The following is an 11,426-nucleotide window of genomic DNA, read 5'->3' as shown; positions in this document are numbered from 1 at the left end:
TCTACTCTGTCTATCTATTTACATAATTATAATTGTATGCTTCTGACTACCAATGACCTATGGTCTTTGGAAGGTACATATCCAGAATTGAAAGATCAACATTCTATAAGTCAAATGAGGAAATCTTGACTTGGTGGAGAAATGAAAATACCAATACAGCATATTTTTCTATGACTCAGTATATTTAAAAAAAATAAAAAGTCTCTAGTAGTAATTCTAAGAAAGGGAGAAGTTAGTTGCTCATAGAAACCTACATTTTCTTTGTTAGGAAGATTGCATGTTTCAGTCTGTGCTTTTTAATGTACATTGGGCGGACAAGTAACAACTCCATGTAATAAATTCAAGGACTTTGATGCATTGCTACAAATTAACGAGTGGTAAGCTAATCATTCAGAGTACTTATTACTCAAAATCATATTAGTTTATTTTTGTTTTGTTATCTTTACAGAAATAACAATACATTTTTCTTCTAGTTTGGTGTTGCTTTTACAAAATGTAGTAACCCACATGAGGAAAGCAAGGTCCTAAGAGGAGAACGACCAAAACAGAGGGGAAGGGGGGCACAACCTTTAATAAATCTAGGGAAATGTGTAAATAATAAAAAGAAAAAGGGTAAAAAGGGAGCACGTACTTACTTTCTCACTACTGCACTTGGTAGCATTTTATCCTGCACTATATTTATTTGTTTGTAGTATTTTTAATTTTATCTCGGTTTTGTTGGATTAGGGAGAGTGGATCAGGTAGGCATTAGTGGCTTATCCTTAGGTAATTCAGGGAGAGATTTATTGAGGATTCTCTTAAAAAGCTTTTTTATTATATATCCTCCTTTCCTCATCTCCTTCCCTACCTCTGTACTACTTTGGTTTCTACCTTCCTATTTAGCTAGTGACCCTGGGGAAGTGTGGACCTGGTGTGATATTCAGAGGCTCCGGATGTGCTCTATCTCCCTTATACTTATTGTTTGGGTTTTTATACACCCCAGAGCACAATTTAGTTTATCTCCATATTTATCTGTTTTCTTTTTATTATTTACACAATCCCCTAGAAACAATAAAGGTAGGACCCCCCCCCCCCCCCCCGCCCCCCCTCCCCCCCCACCCCCTCTGTTTTTGCCATTCTCCTCCTTAGGACCCCTCTTTCCTCGTGGGTTCCTAAATTTAGGATTTGTATCCTATTATGAGTTCAACCATAGGCGACTACCTAGAGACAATCCATAAGTCCTTGATGTATATCCAGACTCCTGGACTGTACTCTTGTTTTACTACTTCTTTTGGTGTTGCTTTTACTCTGTCAAGGTTCTGATGATTTGTTTAGACCTCATTGAAATGCTGTTTTAAATCATTAAGAACTAATGACAATAAATATAGCAGTCTATTTTGTAGAAACCTAACTATTACATGCAAATTAGGGTTAGTATGGTTGTGTAGAACTGTTAATGGTAAACAGCAATGTGATTGTTTGCTGAGGTAGGGACTATAAGCAACATAGTAAATATAACATTCAACATTTATTTAATGTGTAAGTTACAAAAATGTGCTTGGTTGAATTGTGGCAAAACCAAATCTGTGCAAACATTGGGAATTAAGCTGCTGTTTTTCAGGAAACGTCAAGAAAGCAATGTGTTACATAGTTACATAGCTGAAAAGAGACTTGCGTCTATTAAGTTCAGCCTTCCTCACATTTGTTTTTTACTGTTGATCCAAAAGAAGGCAAAAAAAAAACAAAAAACAGTTTTGCAACAAGCTAGAAAAAAATCTTCCTTCTTGACCCCAGAATGGCAGTCAGATTTATCCTTGGATCAAGCAGTTATTACCCTAAATTGAAAGATTATATCCTTGAATATTCTGTTTTTGCAAGTATGCATCTAGTAGCTTTTTGAACATCTGTATGGACTCTGATAAAACCACTTCTTCAGGCAGAGAATTCCACATCATTATTGTTCTTACAGTAAAAAAACCTTTCCTTTGCCTTAGACGAAATCTTCTTTCTTCCAGTCTAAACGCATGACCTTGTGTCCTATGTAAAGTTCGGTTTGTGAATTGATTTCCACACAATGGTTTGTATTGGCCCCGAATATATTTTTATAATGTTATCGTAACTCCTCTCAGGCGACGTTTTTCTAAACTAAATAGGTTTAAATTTGTTAACCTTTCTTCATAGCTGATGTGTTGTTTTCTTTAGACACATAAGGGGTTTACTTGCTCATAAAGATTAAGATTCTTTTATTTTTGTATCTTTATCTTGAATTTTACTGCCTGTACTGAGACATGGAAATTAGCCAAAACAAGTTTTTATGAGAAAACTAAACACTATTGAGACATGGCACTATATCTTTGTGTGCTTTATATTTGAATCAAAATCAAAGAATGTCCTAACAAGCCTATTATTATTTACATCTATCGTGCCTGATCACAAGGACAGCAATGTAGATGGATGCATCACCAATATATCTGTAATGTGGCCAAACATTCCATACTGTACCCTGTTTTTTTGACAACTTCAGACTAATACATGGAACCAGTATGCTGTGTTAGGAATGGATAAGGTAAATGGATTAAAGGACCACTCTAGTGCCAGGAAAACATACTCGTTGTCCTGGCACTAGAGTGCCCTGAGGGTGCCCCCACCCTCAGGGACCCCCTCCCGCCCGGCTCTGGAAAGGGGAAAAGAGGTAAAACTTACCTTTTTCCAGCGCTGGGCGGGGAGCTCTCCTCCTCCTCTCCGCCTCCTCTCCGCCCCGTCGGCTGAATGCGCATGCGCGGCAAGAGCTGCGCGCGCATTCAGCCGGTCGCATAGGAAAGCATTTACAATGCTTTCCTATGGACGCTTGCGTGCTCTCACTGTGATTTTCACAGTGAGAATCACGCAAGCGCCTCTAGCGGCTGTCAATGAGACAGCCACTAGAGGATTTGGGGGAAGGCTTAACCCATTAATAAACATAGCAGTTTCTCTGAAACTGCTATGTTTATAAAAAAAAAAATCGGTTAACCCTAGCTGGACCTGGCACCCAGACCACTTCATTAAGCTGAAGTGGTCTGGGTGCCTAGAGTGGTCCTTTAAAGAATATAGGGCTGCACCCACCCCACCGACCAAAACATTGGCTGATGCTGCTACACCCTCTTTGCTGTTCCCTCAGTTGAATCTTTACTTCCACTGCCAATCCAGTTAATTTCCAATTTATTAGCATGTCCCACCGTTTATATTTAAACTATATCTCCCCACACATAACAAGTACTGTTCCTTGAATTCAGCTATCAAATTCCCAAATTCCCAATGCCCTTCCAACTTCACAATTATTTTTCTCTCTCAGCAATATCCTTTTAATTTACCTACCCCAGCCAAATGCCCTCAATAACATTCCCCTCACATTTAACCTACCATCCATATCCTCACCAATTCATAACAACCAGACACAGACCATATCCCCTAGCCATATTCCTCCTTGGTACATCTCTTCCACCATCTTTGCCCTTCCCTTCATGTTGTGCTATACTAGAAGTGGAATATTCATGTTGAGGGCAACAAAATACTGTCACCTGTTCAGGTGCTTGTTGTGCTCAATGGACTCAAAAGGCTTTCCAATAGGGCCATCCCTGGATGTGGTGGGAATATAATAACAACAAAGAATTTAACCAGGAAAGGTATATTCAAATTATTCTGGTTTCCAAGCACCTCTTGGGGATGTTACTTTTGCCAAACATCCAGGGGATGTTATTATTATCCAATAAAATAGTACTTATTTTATCTACCACAGAAGGATCAAGGGCTCAGTCAACCCTTCCAGCATTCAAACCTGCAAACCACAAGGGTTGAACAGATTTTACTGTTGATGCACTAGCTCACTGAGCTATTTCACCAGTAGTGACATAATGTAATTTCCCTTTAGTCTTTCTTCACCACAGCACCTGGAATTATACTGATGAGCAAATAAGAAGAAACCGGCAGCAGTGTGGGCATTGCTGTAATCAGCAGAAGCTGAATAAATCAATCTTTATTTCTCGCTTGAAGATGTTTCTCAAGATATATGTAGAAGACAAAAGAGTGTACATACAAAACTCTTAACATGAAATAAATAATTGTGTGTATGTGTGTGTGTGTGTATGTATGTATACATACATACATAAATGGCTAGGTTCTGCTTGAAATATGCAGTACAGACCAGTTCTATTTTATTTATTTATTTATTTATTTATATAAATGAAACTGAAACTGAAACTGAAAATAACTGGTTCTGGTTCCAAGCAACAATCTGTAAAAATGCCCCATTAAAGGTGAGCTCCCAGTGTGCAGAAAGGGGAAATTCAGTTCTAACAAGTCAGACTGTAAAAAAAAAAAATCTGTCCAGCAGATCCAGCACCTGTGCACCCTCATGGAGTCTGTTTCTGACCGTTTGAGCAGACACATGCACATTTGTGGCCTGCTGGAGGTCATTTTGCAGGGCTCGGGCAGCACTCCTCCTGTTCCTCCTTGCACAAAGGAGGAGGTAGCGGTCCTGCTGCTGGGTTGTTGCCCTCCTACGGCTTCCTCCACGTCTCCTGATGTACTGGCCTGTCTCCTGGTAGCGCCTCCATGCTCTAGACACTATGCTGACAGACACAGCAAACCTTCTTGCAACAGCTCACATTGATGTGCCATAAGCTGCATTACCTGAGCCACTTGTGTGGGTTGTAGACTCTGTCTCATGCTACCACTAGAGTGAAAGCACCGCCAGCATTCAAAAGTGACCAAAACATCACCCAGGAAGCATAGGAACTGAGAAGTGGTCTGTGGTCACCACCTGCAGAACCACTCCTTTATTGGGGGTGTCGTGCTAATTGCCTATGATTTCCAACTGTTGTCTATCCCATTTTCACAACAGCATGTGAAATTGATTGTCACTCAGTGTTGCTTCCTAAGTGGACAGTTTGATTTCAAAGAAGTGTGATTGACTTGGAGTTGCATTGTGTTGTTTAAGTGTTCCCTTTATTTGAGCAGTGTATGTATATATATATATATATATATATATATATATATATATGCACACTGCTCAAAAAAAAAATATATATATATATATATATATGTGGAGGGCCATTTGGCCTGAATTTGTAGGAGGAGTTATGATCCTATATCCTAAATAAACCCTACCCCCCACTTACCTTTGTCGTGCAAGCTGTTTGTCTCCATAGTTACCTGCACTTCCGGTCGTTGCTCTCGCCAGTCCTGCCTTGAACACAATTACACTACGTACAGGTGCGCTCGCTTCAAGCTGTTTCACTCACGCCAGGGCCTTGTATATTGTACATGTCACAATTAGAGTTTGCTTGAATCAAGACTTTTGCAGTTAAATATGGTTATTTTTTGCCTCTTTCTCCAAACCTACAAATCAAACATCTTTCTTAAACCTCCTATGCTGTCACTCCGCTTTACGTCTCCAAGGTCAACCACACACTATCAGTCCTAATCCACTACTTCACGTCTAAACCTTTCATTAAGGTGGAGCTACATCATGGCTTCCTTTGCCGGCCTCTCTGTCACAAAGTGCTGCATCAGCAGCTTCAAGCTCTTACACCCCAGTCTACATCACTCAGTGTCGGGGCCACGGGCAATCCTCAGGGCAGTTACATATATACCTCAATCAGAGTAAAAGCTCCTCACAAGCTTTCAGTACCCACGCTGTATAAACTTGCATAAGGTGTGTTTTCTTTGAATCCTCTTTTGCCCTCTTTTACAGGCCTACTCGTACGTTGGTTTCGGCACACCTCAACCAACTTTGCTTCTCCTTCTACATCCCATTACATGTTAGATAAATTCCGAGCACAAATATATAATATATATCATATGAAGAATGAAGGCTTTCCTATCAGAGTGCAGTGATTGGTTGCTTCAAAATCAACCAATCATAATTCTCCTACTCAGCATTCAAGTCTAAGAAGCAAATATGATTTAGGTGTCTGTTTTGGAGAGGGGTAGACATGGTTTTAATTTTTCATCTTGTTTTGGAAAACAAGTGTTTTGTTTTAAATTATTATGGTGTGGGGACTTCTTTTGGTCATTTTAGGTGAAAGATAGAAGACTGAAAAGGGAATATTTTCAAAGTAGAAAGTGGAGTGCCTCTGGGTTCTGTCCTGGGCCCACGTCTCTTTAATCTGATTATAAATTATCTTGAAGTGCCACTGCAAGTAATTTGTCGGTGATTGCAGATGACACAAAACTAGGTAAGATAATATAGTCTGAACATGATATTACTTCTCTACAGAGGGATTTAGATACATTAGAGGACTGGGCAGGCAAATGGCAGATGGGATTCAATACAGTAAGTAAGGAATCCACAAGCCACATATACATTAAATGTGGCTGTGTTAGGGATAACATTAAATGAAAAGGACCTGGGAACAATTATAGATAACAAGCTAGGCAAAAGTATGCAATGTCGGTCTGCTGTTGCAAGAGCTAGCTAAGTGCTTTCATGCATACAAAAGGGAATTGATGAACATAATCAAAATATAATCTTGCCTCTTTATAAATCAATGGTGTGATGGACCCTTGATTTCAAGGGGTCTTTCATTTTATTTATTTTTCATTCCCTTATAATATATCTTTATCTCTAGGATGACTGCATAATAGGATTTCATTATTATGTGTCTAAGCTGCTGTGTCGTCCAATTACCAAGAATGACCCTATATCGCTAATTAATCGGCATCCAAGCAGTCTCCTAGAATTATATAGGGATTAGTCACTTCTCAGAGTGCACTGAGGCAAGTGTATCATTTTTTGGCTAAACAGTTAACCCAGTTTGGTTATCATATTGGTTTTTGCCACGATACTTTGTTGCGCTCTGTTGTGATATTTACAAACCCTTTGCTTTATCCTCTCTATACAAGCTTATAGGTATAATTTTTTTGTTCAAAAGTGTGTCCGTCAGATTGATACCAGTTGATTGGGAGTACTCCTTAAAGGGGTACTACCCGATTTTTTGTTTGTTTTGTATGGGAGACATTACATATAAGGAAAGGCTGGAAAAACTGAAATTGTTTTCTTTAGAAAAAAGGCACCTCAGAGGGGAAATTTTAGCACTATAGAAATATATACTGGGTTAGTGCAAACTGCTATATGCTAAGCTGTTCAATAGTCAGAATACACAGCAGACAAGAGATCACCCATTAAGACTGGAAAAAAAGGTGTAAAAAAAGAGTTATTTGTAGTAAGAACAATAACAATGTGGAATTCTGTACCTAAAGAGGTTGTCTTATTAGATTCTATAGATTTTATTTTAAAAATGCTTGGATGCTTTTTTGCATCAACAGATTCAATTATATAATTGATATGTAACAAACAGGTTGTTGATCCAATTGCCATTAACAGACACAGTCCTACAGACACACATACAAAGTCATACAGACACATGCACCCACTTACACAGAAATTTGTTTGCCATTATGGAACCAAGAAGGATTTGTGGCATAATTGGAAATAGCTACAAATGTTTTTTCCCCCTTCTTTTGGATCAACAGCATAAAAGAATGGGGTTCAAGGTTTGCATGACATATGTTATTTTATTTATTGATTTTTTTGCAGGTTCACTTGGATTTTTTAGAATATTCCCCCTTTAATATTAAATATTTGTGTAAGGGTAGTAGTTATAATAAGAGAGTGGCTAGCCAGACTCCTGCATCTCCTGGCTCCTACACTATTGAAGAGTTAATCTCCCTTATAGGAGACTTGGAATCTCTTAGTCCATCTTTATGTTACTCTCGACCCCATAGTCTATGGGTGGGGATGGGGGGTAATTAGGATTAGGTGTCTCTTGTTTATTAATTTCATATCCCCTCCCCACTTTTTTTATTAATTTAGCCCGCACACTAACCTCACTTGTTTACGTTAATTAGAAATTATGTCATGCCTGCATTATTATTGAAATAAGAAGACACCCACCCCCATTGTTTGTATATAGTGATGTCCCGAACGGTTCGCCGGGAACATAGCGTGTTCGCGTTCGCCACGGATGGCAAACATATGCGATGTTCGGTCCGCCCCCTATTCGTCATCATTGAGTAATCTTTGACCCTGTACCTCACATTCAGCAGACACATTCCAGCCAATCAGCAGCAGACCCTCCCTCCCAGACCCTCCCACCTCCTAGACAGCATACAATTTAGATTAATTCTGAAGCTGCATTCATTTTATTTTTGTGTTTGTGTTTATTATACATTATCCTCCATAGCCAGTAACCTGTGTTTATTATACATTACCCCCCATAGCCAGTAACCTGTGTTTATTATACATTATCCCCCCATAGCCAGTAACTTCTGTTTAATATACATTATCCCCCCATAGCCAGTAACCTGTGTTTATTATCCATTATCCTCCCATAGCCAGTAACCTGTGTTTATTATACATTATCCCCCATAGCCAGTAACCTGTGCTTATTATACATTATCCTCCCATAGCCTGTAACCTATGTTTATTGTACATTATCTACCCCATAGCCAGTAACCTGTGTTTATTATACATTATCCCCCCATAGCCAGTAACCTGTGTTTATTATACATTACCCCCCATAGCCAGTAACTTCTGTTTAATATACATTATCCCCCCATAGCCAGTAACCTGTGTTTATTATCCATTATCCTCCCATAACCAGTAACCTGTGTTTATTATACATTATCTCCCCCATAGCCAGTAACCTGTGTTTATTATACATTATCACCCCATAGCCAGTAACCTGTGTTTATTATACATTAACCCTCAATAGTCAGTAACCTGTGTTTATTATACATTATCCCCCCTTAGCCAGTAACCTGTGTTTATTATACATGATCCCCCAATAGCCAGTAACCTGTGTTTATTATACATTATCCTCCCCATAGCCAGTAACCTGTGTTTATTATACAGTACCCCCCATAGTCAGTAACCTGTGTTTATTATACATTATCTCCCCATAACCAGTAACCTGTGTTTATTATACATTATCTCCCCCATAGCCAGTAACCTGTGTTTATTATACATTATCCCCCCACAACCAGTAACCTGTGTGTATTATACATTATCCCCCCACAACCAGTAACCTGTGTTTATTATACATTATCCCCCCATATCCAGTAACCTGTGTTTATTATACATTATCCTCCCCATAGCCAGTAACCTGTGTTTATTATACATTATCACCCCATAGCCAGTAACCTGTGTTTATTATACATTATCCCCCCACAACCAGTAACCTGTGTTTATTATACATTATCCCCCCCACAACCAGTAACCTGTGTTTATTATACATTATCCCCCCATATCCAGTAACCTGTGTTTATTATACATTATCCTCCCCATAGCCAGTAACCTGTGTTTATTATACATTATCCTCCCATAGCCAGTAACCTGTGTTTATGATACATTATCCTCCCATAGCCAGTAACCTGTGTTTATGATACATTATCCTCCCATAGCCAGTAACCTGTGTTTATTATACATTATCTCCCCCATAGCCAGTAACCTGTGTTTATTATACATTATCCCCCCCACAACCAGTAACCTGTGTTTATTATACATTATCCTCCCCATAGCCAGTAAACTGTGTTTATTATACATTATCCCCCCATAGCCAGTAACCTGTGTTTATTATACATTATCCTCCCCATAGCCGTTAATCTGTGTTTATTATACATTATCTTCCCATAGCCAGTAACCTGTGTTTATTATACATTATCCCCCATAGCCAGTAACCTGTGTTTATTATACATTATCCTCCCTATAGCAAGTAACCTGTGTTTATTATACATTATCCCCCCATAGCCAGTAACCTGTGTTTATTATGCATTATCCTCCCTATAGCCAGTAACCTGTGTTTATTATACATTATCCCCCCATAGCCAGTAACCTGTGTTTATTATACATTATCCTGCCCATAGCCAGTAACCTGTGTTTATTATACATTATCCCCCATAGTCATTTATCGTTGGACTTAGGCAGCATGATGTCTTAGGCCGGCCCAGAGAGTGAGTGAGTGAGTGAGTGAATAATATAATATATATGTTTAGAAACATATTAGTAATATATGTAAATCGGGTTCATGCAAAGAGGGTGAAAAGGTATTAAAGAAAAACACACTTATTGCAACAAATTTACAAAGCCAAACTTTTAAAAGCTTTCCTCATTTCTTTCTCGGGATGAGGAACATATCAGTTGTAGACTGAGGATTTCCATCTGCCCAATCTTTTAATAATATGCACTGGAGTGTCAGTGTTGAAGGAGACCGAAGCTGCCCCTTTTCTAAATGAAAGACCCAAGACATGGATACAACCCAATCTTAGGAGTAGTGTTCTGATGTAGAAGATTAATTTAGCCGTAGTCAGAGGGATTCAGTGAGAGTAGTGGTGAAATGTGTGTGGCATGACTGAGTGTGGGTAAGTAAGAGTCAAGTATTTTCACTGGGCACTAGTTCTAGGTGGAATAAAGTGGTATAGCGGATGGATGAGTAGTTTGGTTCGTTTTAGAGGTTTGTAGAGAAAGTATATACTGATCATGATTTTTAGCGATATCCAATATTTTTAAAGTGGTCCCAGTGCCACCACTCATATCTGGTGTCACAATAGCTTGCATTTAAAAAAAAACTAACTTTTTTGACTGTAATATAATAGCAGTCAGTTTCCTTCACACGTGTGCGTTTCAGGGCCTGCCAGGGCACAGTGTCACACCAGTGCAACTCATATCTGGTGTAACAGTAGTGTATATTTAAAAAAAGAATACAGGGGGCTTGTTGTCACCTTTCGGGGACCCTTGGTGTTGTACGTGGCTGGGTGGAGGAAGAGACCTTCAATGACATCAGTGAGGACAAGGAACGGGACATGGCTAGCTTGGTATCCAACCTTGTGCAAATGGGGAGTTTGCGGTTGTGCAAACGGACTGTTTGCGGTTGTTTGCGGTGCGTTAAACTGGGAGTTTAGTCTGTCACTGTGAAGCGGGTGTAACCCTTACACTTCCTGATCGATACAACATCAAACCTGATGTTTTTAAGCACGTTATTCCAAACAATTTAGGAATGTTAGGTGATTTATGCCCTTTATGGATTAAAACCAGACTCTGCATCAACTATGTAATTTTCCATGGGAGTTTTGCCATGGATCCCCCTCCGGCATGCTACAGTCCAGGTGTTAGTCCCCTTGAAACAACTTTTCCATCACTATTGTGGCCAGAAAGAGTCCCTGTGGGTTTTAAAATTCGCCTGCCTATTGAAGGAAATTTTTATGTTCGCAACATCACTATTTGTATATTGAAGTCCCCACTCATTCCTCATGTACCAGGTGGGGGCATGTCTGCTGATTGTAAAATACTTTCTTTTTGATGTATAGCAACTAGAGCTACCCACCATAAACACCCAAGCATAAACTGAGACCATATAGCCCATTAAGAATTTCTTAGAAAGAGTGTCCTAGAGGCCATGGGTGGGCATATT

At 39.2% G+C, this 11,426-nt stretch overlaps 1 protein-coding gene across 1 annotated transcript in view; it reads left to right on the top strand.

Annotated features, from left to right (window-relative positions):
* Positions 1-256: 256 nt before the first annotated feature.
* The window catches only part of LOC134607990 (C-C chemokine receptor type 8-like), a 150,517-nt gene continuing 139,347 nt past the window's right edge, over positions 257-11,426 (top strand). The window contains exon 1 of the mRNA XM_063450609.1: positions 257-377. The gene's annotated coding sequence lies outside the window, so the exon portion shown is untranslated. The remainder of the gene's footprint in view (positions 378-11,426) is intronic.

This window comes from Pelobates fuscus, chromosome 4 (assembly GCF_036172605.1).
Source record: "Pelobates fuscus isolate aPelFus1 chromosome 4, aPelFus1.pri, whole genome shotgun sequence".
Taxonomy (NCBI): Eukaryota; Metazoa; Chordata; class Amphibia; order Anura; family Pelobatidae; genus Pelobates; species Pelobates fuscus.
Note: the sequence above shows the minus strand (reverse complement) of the source record. Positions and strands in the feature narration are given on the sequence as shown.